The sequence below is a fragment of the Phodopus roborovskii genome, unplaced genomic scaffold (assembly GCF_943737965.1).
Source record: "Phodopus roborovskii unplaced genomic scaffold, PHOROB, whole genome shotgun sequence".
NCBI classification, from domain to species: Eukaryota; Metazoa; Chordata; class Mammalia; order Rodentia; family Cricetidae; genus Phodopus; species Phodopus roborovskii.
Genome location: NW_026125397.1, coordinates 6,384,484 through 6,398,073, shown reverse-complemented (window position 1 = coordinate 6,398,073; position 13,590 = coordinate 6,384,484).

The window sequence follows — 13,590 nt, the reverse complement described above, 5'->3', positions numbered from 1 at the left end:
CGCTGACATGTTCCCCATCATAATGATAATGAAATGAACCTCTGAACTGTAAGCTAGTAACCCCAATTAAATGGAAATGGGATTATAATATGTGGGTGGGGCTTTGTGGGTCAACCAGCCTAGCCTAATCGGTATAGCCCAAGATCAGTGAGAGGCCTTGTCTCTAACCTCTCCATGTACATACGCATACTTGTTCACAAGCACCTGTAGACACATGCATACTCACTTACATATGAAATATGAGTGCACACAAATACATCCAAGAGTATGACAGAAAAACCGTGACTCTTCATAACAATTAGTTTGTATCAGATCTCAAAGAAACAAAACAAATTCTGCTAATTATGGAGTTACTGAAAATTTGTTTAGGGGGACAAACCTTGATTTTTACATTATTTTTATTAGATATTTTGTTTGGGAATTATCTGTGATCACCCTTTGCATGAACACATATGTACTCCTCAGATTCAACTGCTCTCTAGTCTTGTGGTGCTGGGAGTCAGTGAAACCTACTATAAAAGCTGTGCTGTAATTCTGAACACTCAGCTCTTCCTTAGCCCAACTCTTGCTGCAGGTTCTTCACTTCTTGGGAAAGTCCTGACAGAAGGTAGGGACCAGGTCTCTACCTAGTGGTCAGTACGTAGTACTATCACTGTGATGGTGAAATCAAAAGTACTTGCATTTTATTTTCCTAAGTATATTGAAAATGACACTAACTATAATACCATTTTTATTAAAATTTGACAAATAAATTATTATATTATTTCTAAATCATTTCATTATATTAACAATATTATTTAATAATTAAATTTATTGAATAACTACATTAATAATAATTCAAATTATATTAATGTGTAAAGTGAATATATATTTTTATTATATATATGTATACACATATATATCTTAAATAGATGCACATAAATATATGGCTTGAATGCAATTACAAAATTGCATTCTTCTCTACAGAAGCTTTCTTCTCTACAGAAGGACAGCTAGGTTACTTTATTATGTGATTTAATAGCTGTTCAGGTATCTTGCTCATGGATTTTAAAGAAAGATATATTTAAAGAGTGACCTTATTATTCTTTTAAGTATTTCATTTTGGTAACTATAAGTAAAAGAATATTGAGCCACAAAAGACATAACCCGGGGACTGTTTGCACCCTAACAAAGAAGACCATCACTGCTTAATTTATAATATCAATTACCCAGTGAATTAATTAATAGACTGATTAACTATCAAACTGCATACCAAGTGAATCAATACTTATAGAATTAACCCCTAATGGCAGTATTTGTGATATTGCTGTGGAACATTAACCAGAGAGGACTGCTTGGACGTTGGTTTATACCAACAAAAAGTATTGGCCAGACAGTGACTACAACTGAGTGTTCAGGGTCCCAGTGTAGCTCCAAGCCTTTCTTGGGGTGAGCTTTTAAGCACAAAAACCATGTCCTGGGTTGACATTCTTCAGTTAACAACAACAGTTAGTCAGAAGAGGAACTTCAGAAGACAAAGGCAAGGTTAGTACATTTACAGACTTTTCCAGAGCTATGGACTTTGATGGACAAGGCCTTTGTTTTAGTTTTGGCAGGTGGTACTGTCTACATGCTGCGTTTTACAGCCTAAATGGTATTTCCATCATGGAGTCAGTCATGCTAAGGTTTGGGGGCCTACTAAGGTGTGATGCCCTGTTACAATATGTTGTACATTCTTTACAAAATGGGCTAGTTTCAATAAGAATTTCTCACTCTCTCTCTTTCTCTCCTTCAAGTCTTAAATTTGTGAATATAGTAGATGTTACTGAGGCCTGAAAGGATTGGAAGAAAGGGAGAGAAATGTAGGTTAGGGTCACTCAAGCTGTCTGAATATCAGGCAGTGGGTTCTTCTGTGTATCTTCCATTGAAAAGAGGCCTTCTGTGACACCCCCACACACACTTACATCAAAGACCTCTGGAAAATAGGATGCCCTCTTCAGACAGGACTAAAAACTTGTTTCCCATTCTGGTTGAGAAGAGGACATTTCTGTTCATTTCGGATGCCCAGGTTCACAGGAACACTTACTTGTTGGAAGACTCAAAACACGGAGGGGGGGTGTGTGTGAAAAAATGCCATCCAGACCTCAGAAGCTTACACCCTCACATAATTAAGCTTTCAAAGAATGAACAAACAGAAAGAAACTTGTTTCTTATATAAACCGTGCTTGTGTGTGTGTTTAATGCATAAGCAACTCACAACAGAAGTCTACTAGAAAGACAGACAGAAAAAACCTTTGTTTTCTATGAAGCTATTTATGTGCAGTAACAATTGAATATAATTTTATTTGTATCCTATAAGTTGCTTGTCCTAAAATCTGCTTGGCCTAAAATCTGTATCAAGGGAGCCTTATTTAATGCCCAGATGAAAGTTTCAGAATATTAAAAATGAAAGCAACACTCACTTTCATTGGCAATAAAAGTAAGTGATCTCACATAACTTATTCTATATTAGGTTTGATTTTAAAAAAGTTTTAGTTGTGAGGTTTGGGCTATCTCCACTCCCCACCCCTTTGAGCTTCCTCAGATCTTTGGCCAAATGTCTGTTGGCCCTGTTTGCCAGGGCAAATAAACAGGAGATTAATCAGCAGAATGAATGGCTAACTTTGGATACTTGCCCGAAGCTAAGAACAAGATTTTACAAAGGTAACATGGTGTGCAATGATAACAAACACCAGTTAATATTAGCTCCCTGTGTTGGCAAGGGCAAGGGTGTCACATAGTGACTTGTGGAGTTTTGTGTGGCATAGGATGAAGTGTTTATTCTATAAGCTAAAGTTGGCTTGAAATACTGAGTGAAAAATCAATGGCATCCTGAGCTGCTAGGACAGGGGCCAGATGGCATCAGATCATGGCCATTGACTTCCATAGTTTCTTCCTCTGGATGGAAAACTCTAAGCTGTGCAGGGTTCTTAAGAGGAAAGTGACTAGGTGTGTTCAGAGAATCCTCAAGGGCCATTGCCCAAGATATGGGCAGAATTCATTTTGGATAAGGAGAAAAGGAGGGAAATAAATGTATTCCATTACTAAGAACCCTCCTCCCCCAAGCAGCCCTGATATTGAAGAGATGGTTTTTACTTTTCTGATTTCCTGATGGAATAGCTAGTGTTCATAAATGTAAATGCTCACCAAGAACAGGGTCCTTTTTTTTTTTTTTTAAATCTTCCTTGTCTCTTTCTTTGAATCTGTATTTCCCCTATGACTCACATGGAAACAAAATAAAGATGAAGGGGTGACATTGAAATTAATGAACCTAAAGATCAGAGATTCTTGCTGCCTCTCATTTGAAAACCCTGGACTACCATGAGGGAAGACTGTTGCAGAGCATCTCTGTCCAGTGTATGGGATTTGGTCCCAATGTACTATGAGAACAAAGAAAAAGGCAGACAGATCCAGAACCACACAGAGTATGATTGATGGGTGTCATGGTTGGAATGAGAATCCCTCCCCCATAGTTTCCTACGTTTGAATACTTGGTCGCCAGTTGATAGAACTGTTTGGAAAAGATTAGAAGCTGTGGTATGCCTGGAAGAGGTGTGCCATTTGTGGGTTGGCTTACAGGTTTCAAAAGCCCAAGCCATTTCACAGTTGGCATTTTCTGTCTCAGCACTGTGGTATGGATCATATGTGAGCTCTCATCTTCTGTTCAGCACCATGCCTGCCTGCCTGCTCTCATCCTCCTGCCTCGATGGTCTTGGACTCCAACCATGAGTTTTCTTGGTCCTGGTTTTTTGTCATGGCAATAGAGAACAACTAAATGTTTTCTTGGTCCTGGTGTTTTGGCATGGCAATAGAGAAGTAACAAAGACAGAAGGAAGTAGAGTTTGGTTGTGACAGACTTGATCATGCCATTTTTTGTTGTGTTTTTGTTTTGTTTTGTTGTTGAAGAATGTGGAAGACATTGGGACTTTGGACTGGCCAAGTGGCTAAACACTATAAGTATGGATTAAGAGACCATCCTAGTAGGACCTTGGAAGACAATAGCACTGAGAGAGAAATGCATATTATGGGTGCCCGGCTCAAGAGGTTTTGGAATACTGGCAACTGGGCTAGAGACCATTTTTGTGATATTTTGACAGAGAATGGCTGGATTTTGCCTGCATCCTAAGAATCTGCTGGAGAGTAAACTGAAAGGTTTTGAACTACTTACATTGGCAGAGAAGACTTTAAGACACCCCAATACTGACACTGTTATATTATTATTATTCCTTACTCTTATTCAGGTCTACAACAAAAAAGAGTAAGTGGGTCAAAAAGAATCACAAAATGGGCAGTTTGAGAAGAAAAAAAAGCATCAGGTAATTTAATATTGGGATCAAGACTTGTGATGAAAGAGATAAGGAGAGGTCTGGTGTAAAATGGAATAAAGAGAGTGATGCTCTCAAGGCAAGGCCACATCTAGCTAAGCTTCCTTTTGTATTAGGGAAGTCACAAGGCATAAAAGCATAAAAAATTCATAAAAAGCAACAAGTCAAAGTCTGTTCCAAGAGGGGGTGATGCTTCATCTCAGAGCAGCTTAACTTGGCAGCATTAACCACACAGTCTTGACTTTATAGAGTCCTGAAGGAGTAAAGGGGTTATGGAACCTTCCTCTGAGGTTGAGAGCCACTGAGGCCAGGAGTCTTCCAGGGGAATCCCTGTATAGGGACCCTGACACACCATTGCCTGAAGGTGTGAAAATAAAGCTGTTATTGTGTTGGAGAGTCAAAGGTGTTGGAGGAGCCATGGGATTTATCTGGGAAGATCTGCAGATGGAAATGGAACCATCTAAACCCTTTGATATGAGACATGGAGTTACAAGATTTAGAGTTTACCCTGCAGAGTTTTTCAGTTTTGCTGTGGTCCAGTATTTCCTCCCATCCCGTGTGGGATGGTATTACATGTTCAGTGTCATTGTACTTAGGAAGCATGTAATTTTGTTTTTATCTTACAGGGCATTACAACTAAGAAACCACCTTGAATCACAGAAGAAACTGAAACCCTTATACTGGGCTGAGGCTGTGAAGCTCTACAGGGACAACCGAAGTTGAATGAAATGCAATTTGCATTGTTGATGTGGTCACAAGCTTATGGAATGTGGTATATTGAATGAGGATAGCCCCTCTTAGGCTAATATGTTTGAAAACTTGATCTCCAGTTAGTGGAAGTATTTGGGAAGGATTAGTAAGCTGTGTTAGGATGAGTTTTGAGGTTTCAAAAGCCCAAGCCATTTCCCAGATTGCACTCTCTGCCCTCATCTAGTGCTTGTGGTTCAGAAGTAAGCTCTTGCTCCTCCTGCAGCCTGCTGCCTTTCTCCAACATGATGGTCATTGACTCCAACCTTCTAGAATTGTGAGCCCCAAATTAGATGTCTTCTTTTATGAGTTGCCTTGGTTGTGAGGTTTTGTCCCAGCAACAGAAAAGTAACTAAGACAATGGCAGCCATACTCATAGAAGCAGCATCCTCAGTGGTTACAAGACTCCTAGATCTCCATGGTTTTGCTCAGAAGTAAGGAATATACAGTGGTCAAGGCAAGAGTGATTCCATCCGAGTCAGACAGAATGTGTTTTTCTCTTAGGTTAATATCAAGGTCATCAGGCACATTCCTAAAGCACTTGCTATTAAAGCCTATGTTAGAAAACTCCACATACCACTCTAAAAGTTTTATTAGTTTATAGTATGTGAGGACACTGTGCAAGGCAAACTAACCCAGGATATTCAGAGGCAGTCAGAGCACTTACAACTCATGACAGCCAAGCCGACTCTACATTATGTACAATTACCTGCAATTACCTACAATTACCCTGACCCATAGGACTTTAAAATCCAATCCAATGGTAGCTTTATTTCCCCAAGCTTGGGAATCATTTGTCAGGCGCAATGGCTAAATACAACCCCAGTTTTCCATCTCCCCACTTTGAAGTCTTCACTCCGTTATTGTTTTCACATGTTTATTTCCTGATGTCACAACCCAGGTTAGATATTCCCTCTAGATTATCTTATTCTAGAATCTCACTGATCATAGTAGGCCTTTATAGCTTCTTATTCTTGTCTGTGACATTTTTTTTCTTCCCTTTTTTAATTCAAATTAGAATCGAGGTTGTTTTGCATGTCAATCCCAATTCTCTCTTCTTCCCCTTCTCCCCTGCCCTGCACCAACCCTTTACCCCATCCCCTTTTTGTTTCCCAGGGATGGAGAGGCCTGCCATTTCTTTTGGGGCAGGGCCTAGGCCCATCCCATGTTTCTAGGCTGAGAGAGTATCCCTTTAGGTGGAATGAGCTCCCAAAGTTCATTGGTATACTAGGGATAAATACTGATCCACTACCAGAGGCCCCATAGATTATCCAGGCCTCCTAATTGACACCCACATTCAGGGGGTCTGGGTCAGTCCTGTACTGGTTTCCCAGCTATCAGTCTGGGATCCATAAGTTCTCCCCTTGTTCAGGTCAGCTGTTTCTGTGGGTTGCTCCAGCTTGGTCTTGACTCCTTTGCTCATCACTCCTCCCTCTCTTCAACTGGATTCCAGGAGTTCAGCTCAGTGTTTAGCTATGGGTTTCTGCTTTTGCTTCCATCAGCTACTGCATAAAGGCTCTAGGATGGCATATAAGGTAGTCATCAATCTCATTATCAGGGAAGGGCATTTAAGGTAGCCTCCCTACTATTGCTTAGAGTATTAGTTGGGGTCATCCTTGTAGATCTCTAGATATGTTCTGAGTGCCAGATTTCTCTTCAAACCTATAATGGCCTCCTCTATTATGTTATCTCTTTTCTTGCTCTCCTCTATTCTTCCCCTGACTCCTATGGCCTGTTAAACCATATATGGTCATCTTATGATAGAAGTAGCTAGAAAGGACTATTACTGTAAAGTGCAACATGTACTGAATAAGCCACCTAGTCACCTAAGATACAAAATATATGGAGGATAAACAAATAAATATGATATGTGCTTAGAAATGCAGCCCAGTGATAGTATCCTTAGCGTGTGTTGGGCCCTGAGCTCAATACCTAGCAGGTATTGGAGACAAAGAGGAAAGAAGAGCAGAGGGGAGAGAAGAGAATAGAGAGGGATGAAGGAAATGAAGGAAAGAAAAGGGAAAACAAATATGGATATAAGAATTTAGTTTTCAGATATCCATTTGCCTCCATTATTTTTTTGGATTGCCATTAATCATCTGTGCTGTTCTCATAACTTTCATGAATAAGGAAAATATTAAGACTGAGAAGACCCATGATCTGTTTTCTAAATGAAGAAAAATGCTTTCCCATGGGCTATAAATAAGACATCTGTTAATTGGCAAATGTTACCATAAACAAGTTCATTTCATAACAGTAAAACTGTCAAGAACACGTTTAAACTGAAAATATACAACTAGGAAAGTTTTACAGGCAGCAGATGTCATGTAAGGCAACAAGGAGCCAAGTGACCCAAAAGATGTCATGGTCAAGAATTTTTACAAAACAAATAGGGGACCAGAAAAAGCATGTGCACACACACACAGAGGAGTCACCAAGGAAAAGGCCCAGAGAATTTTCAGCACAGGCTTCCACAGGAGCTTCAATTCTTTCCCCAATGCTTGCCTGTCACTTACAACTTCTAAACCTACATAGCTGTCCTTCTGTTGCCCTAACATGAGTGAGGAGCCCCTTAGACGGCAACCTCACGGACCCACAAAGGGCTTTCCCTGAAGTTTCCCTGAAGCAACTGTCTTCCTCTTCAATGCTCAACATACTAATGTCCAAATGTTTCCTGTGAAAGTACAGGACAAAATGGGCACTGGGCCAACATGACTAATTACATTTTTCTCCATATAAGACAAACCATATTATCTTTGTGACATCATTTTTCTGCTTATATACACTTAAGATTTGGTTCCCGGTTTCAGGTTGTATCATTTAAAGGTTGCCCACCTCCATCCAGGGAGGAAACCCTTCCTGAAGTCATGTGTTATTATCCTGTTTTTCTTAAGGATGAGATGATGGGCTCCATGAGAAAAGGATGCATGGCAGAAGTACTTGTCTTCTTTTGCTTTGGTTTGTTTGTCCGTTTGTTGTTTTTTGGCTGTGTCTCATTAGGTAGTCCAGACTGTCCTTGAACTCACAGTGATCCTTGTTTTTCAGCCTCCCAAATGTTGGGGTTACAGACATGACCCACTGTGTTCAGTGGTCTCCTCTTTCTGTATTTCAAGTTTTACAGTCAGCGTGAACTTAGATATCGTGTGGTCATAACTTCCTATTATGAAGGCAAAGCCTAGAAAATTCTGCTAAAGTTGCTGAGGATATGTCAATATGGAGATTCTCTGCTAACATTTCTTATGTGTTCATTTGACTTGGGTAAACACCTAACCATACTGAAGGTAAAATTCCCAATAAAAGGAGACATACAAAACACTTTATAAATGTTCTCTCCCTGATAACTACATTGAAAAATAGGATACTCCTAAAAAGATTTCAGTGGCCCTCTAAGGGGCACAGCAATGATTTTTTTCTTTTAGTGAAAATATATTTATTTTGTATATAATATTTCATGATTACAGTTTCCGTTCCCTCTACTACCTCTAGCCACCCCCTTTCTGTCTCTAATTAGAAAACAAAAAGGCTTTTAAGAGATAATAATAAAGATATAACAGAAAAAAATCATTGGAATTGGAGAAAAGAAACAAGAAGACATAAAAGAAGAGGAAAGAATCAAAAAAAAAAAAAAAAGGCAAAAGACTCCCTTGGAGAAAACCAAATTCTCATTTGCAAATGGTTATGGATGGGGGTGTGTGCCTATTTCTCCTTTCATTCTAGGACCCTATCTGGTACAGACCTGTGGAGGTCCTGTGCTCTCTGCCTCAGTTTCTGTGAGTTCCTATGTGAGTTGGCCCTATTGTGTCTGGAAGACACAATTTCATTGATATTATCCGTCTCTTTGGCTCTTACATTTTTTTCTGCCTCCTCTTCTGCGGGGTTCCCTAAGCGCTGAAGTGGGGAGAGACTTGACACCTTCTTTAGGGCTGAATGTCTCTTACTCTGCACATTGGCTGCGAGTCTCTGCACTTCTTACTATCTACTGCAGGATCAGCTTTGCTGATGATGACTGAGTAAGTCACTGATATATAAGTACTAATGTTGTCAGGAGTAGTCATTTCATTGCTGCATTACTTTAGTAGAACAACAGTATTTTGTTTTACTCTAGGCCCTTGGGCCATCTAGTCTCAGGTGCTTGGTTACCCAAGCAGTGTCAAGTATCAGTTCCTACTTGTGGAGTGGGCCTTAAGTCAAATCAGATATTGTTGGCACAAGTTTTGTGCCACTATTGCATTAACATATCTTTCCAGGCAGGACACCATTGCAGATCTAAGGGTTGGTGTTTACCTTTCTCCTTTGATAGTGTACAGAATACCTTCTAGTACTAAGAACATTACTGAGAAGGGATGAAGGCTCTAGGAAGGCACCAGTTCAACTTCTCCATGTTCAATCAGTTGTGTAGTTGTTGTCTTCAGCAATAGGCCCTTGTCATTAGTTTGTGGAGAAAAACCTTGGCAACAGCCTGGGTTGCATAGGGACGCCTTTGCCTTTGGCCAACACCTCAATTAGATGTAACCCATTCCTGGTACCAGAAGTTTTATTTCCCTCTGTCTCCCCATTACTTGGTGATTTTTTATTTATATCACCTTCATATATGCATATATTTTAAGAAGCTTCTATTGTATTAGGTTTTCAAACTACTCCTCAAATGGCCCTGAAATTTAGCTGTCTCTTCCTGTATTCTATCCTTCATCCCCCTCCTCACTCCTCTCCCGGCTTGAACCTCTCATTCCAATCTCCTTCAGTTTGTACATCCATAACTATCTAGTCTATTTCCCTTTCCTAGTGTGCTCTATCTGTCTGATCCATTCCTTTATGCTATACCTAGCCTCTATGGTTCTGTAGATTGCTATCATTGACTTAAGAGCTAATATCCACATATAAGTGAATGCACACTATATTAGTCTTTCTGGATCTAGGATGCCTCACTTGGGATGACATTTTTTTTTTCAAATTTCATTCATTAACTTGCAAATTTCATGATTCCATTTTTAATGGCTGAGTAATATTCTATTGTATAAATGCACAACAATTCCTTTATCCATTAATCTATTGGCAGACATGTAGGTTGTTTCCTTTTCTGGCTATTATGTATAAAGCATCAATAAACATGGTTGAGCAAGTGTCTCTGTGATAAGAAGAAGTATCCTTTGAATATATGCTAAGAGTGGTATAGCCAAATCTTGAAGTTGATCAATTCCCACCTTCCTGAGGAATTGCCATGTTGATTTCCATAGTGACTTCAGGAGTTTGCATTCCCACCAGCAATGGATAAGATTCCCCTTACACCTCATCCTCAGCAACATTAGCTGTCACTTGTGTTATTGATCTTCAGCTTTTTGACAGAAGTAAGATGGAATCTCAAAGAAGTTTTGATCTACATTTCCATGGTGAATGAGGACATTGAATATTTCTTTAAGCGTTTCTCTATCATTTTAGTTTTTTTCTTTTGAGAAGTCCCTGTTTAGATATATGCCCAGTTTTGAATTAATCCATTTAAGTAACCTTTATTCTATTAATTAATTCATTTTCTAGATACCCAGTTTTTTTTTAAGTGTTCTCAAATAACAGCAGTCAAGAGCAGCCACATTTCCTCAACTTGTATCTCTTCCAGTTAAATGTAACATCCTCTTTCCATCCAGGAAAAGAAAAGAAATTGACCAAGAATAGAATGATTCATGAGAGCTAAGTTACAAGGAAGTTTGTTCTCTCACTTCAGTGGAAAACAAAAAACAAAAAAAGGAAGTGATATTTTTGATTAGCAACAAAAAACAGGAAGGAAAACCACTGAACTGGGAAGAGGCAAGAGAGAAAGAAAAGATAAGAGGCCATTGCTGGAACACGGCAAGTAACTAGGCAGGGATGCAGAAGCTGAAGTGCATTCTACAAGGTGTTACTACATCTCGTGCCTTCCCTACCATCACATCTTCCTGTTCGCTCCATCTTTAGGCAAGAATAATATCCTTGGAGCTGAGGAGGTAGTTAAGTGTGTGGAGCATCTTCTGTGCAAAGGCGAGCATCAACATTCTGATGCCCAGCACTCACATAAACATTATGTGGCATACCTTCCTCCCTGTCTATAATTGCAGCAGTAGCATTCAGGAAGCAGAGGCAGGGCATCCTTAGATGAAGCTGCCTAGCTGAACTAGCTAGATTGGTTAGCCCTGGGTTCAAGTGAGGGACTCTGTATATATATTGATCCCAGTTCCCTCTCCCTCTCTCCTTCTTTCCCTCTCTCCCCCCTCACATCACCCGGACCACCCTCCCTTCCCACTCCCCCACTCCACATGTAGGGTGATGCCATCCAGGAGGGGTCATCTAAATCTGTCAAGTCATTTGAAGTAGGGACTAGGACTTCTCTCCTGTCTCTAGGTTAAGGGAGTATCCCTCCATGGGGGATGTGTCCACAAGGTCCTTTTGTGCACCAGGAATACATCCTGGCTCCACTGTCTGAGGTTCTTTAGACTGCTCAGGCCTTCTAGCTGAGACCCATGTTCAGGGGGCCTGAGTCAGTCCCATGCTGGATTCCCAGATATCAGTCTGGGGGCCCGTTAGCTCCTCCTTGTTCAGGTCAGCTGTCTCTATGTGTTTCTGTAGCCTGGTCTTGTCCTCCCTCTCTGTATCTGGAGTCTAGTTCAGCTCAGTGTTTAGTTGTGGATGTTTGCTTCTTTTTCCAATAGGTACTAGATGAGGGCTCCATGATGGTGGATAAGTTAGTTATTGATCTCACTATCCGGGAAGGGCATTTATGGTAGCCTTTCCACTGTTGCTCAAATTGTTAGTTGGAGTCAGTCTTGTAGGTCTCTGGACATTTCTTTAGGTTCAGTTTTCTCTTCAAGCCTATAATGGCTTCCTCTTTTATGTTCTCTCTCTCCCCCTCTCTCTCTTTTCTGTTTTCTATTCCTCCCCTGACTCAATCTTCCTAGTCCCACGTGCTTTCCTCTCCTCCCCTTCTCTTTCTCCTAGTTCCCTCTCCCCTCACTGCCCCCCACTTCCCATGTGCTCTGTAGAACTTGTCCCTTCCTCTCTCTGTATCAGTGTATAAAGTGGACAGCAATTAAGAAAGGACACTCAGTGTCAACCTCTGGCCTTCACAAGCATGAGAACACACACCAATATGGATTACAGTGGCAGCAGATTAATTGTGAAAGGTACAATATTAATTTTTTAAAATCAGAGCTTAATCAGCGTCTCATACTAAAGATAAGTAATGATACATTCCACAATTGTTTTTAAACTAAATAGGTGATGATGAAGAAAATACTTCACTTGCTTGGGAGCAAAAGGGTTTCTCTCATACACACACTTATATCAAGCCACACACATTAATCTATTCTCACAGATATACGAAACTGATCCAAGAACTACTTCTTTAAGTGAGATTGTTCAATGAAGTTCAGTCTTCACTTCAGAGGGGAAAGAAGACCACACACACACACACACACACACACACACACACACACACAAAAGCAAGATTAAAATAATTATCTGATTGATTGACAGGTGGATTATGAGGACTCAAGGGACTTGAGATACAGTTATTAATATCACCTCATTCATGACAATAAACCTATGCTAGCCTTAAAAAAAAAAAATGAGAATGCTGCTAAAAAGCTCTTATCAGGGCAAAAACTGGATTGAAAATATCTTTCCTTGGAGAATCCCGAATGGTGAGAAACATTAGCATATGGAAAAGGATCTTAGGGTTAGTATATTTAGCTTGGAAGTAATGTTAAAAGTTCAATGATAATTGCTGAACTTCTTGTCCCTGGGGACTTGAATTCAATTCCAGGGGAATGGTTCTATAGATAGAGTACCTGCCATGCAATCATGAAAACTGGAGTTTGATCTTCATCAGTTATAGGAAAGATAGGGATGGTGGCAGCCTGTGTCCTTGAAATGCTGGACACATTAGTTATATCCCGGTAGCTTGTTGAAGTTAGTCTAACCTAATCAGTGGACCTCAGGTTCCAGTGAGAGGCACTGTTTCAAAGAACAAGGGACACCTTAAATTGACTTCTGCCCTCCACATTTATACTGCATACATGTATATTGATGCATACACATATATCAATGCAGCAGTACACATGCATGCATACACAAACATGCATGTATACACCCAAACACATACACAATCCAAATCATGCCACCTGTGCTTTGTTATTCTTGGAGATGACTGTGGAAGGTAGCCAGGAGGATTATGTTAGATTAACCTAATATTTATATTTCCCTCTGCCACTCTCTTCTACTGTGTCAGAAGTGCTATGAAACCTTATATAAACATGGTAGCTATCTGTCTTTTATATTTAAAGAACCTAGCACATCTCTGCATAACTGAGTATAACTACACATATGGAGATTGTAAAAGGTTTGCTGCTCCATCTACACATATATCATCTCTTTGCACATAACTTTACAATTTGGGTATAGGCCTGCTGATGTTTCAAAATAAAGAGAAACACAAGCATAAATGAAACTCTAGATTTTCTAGTAATGACTGTAT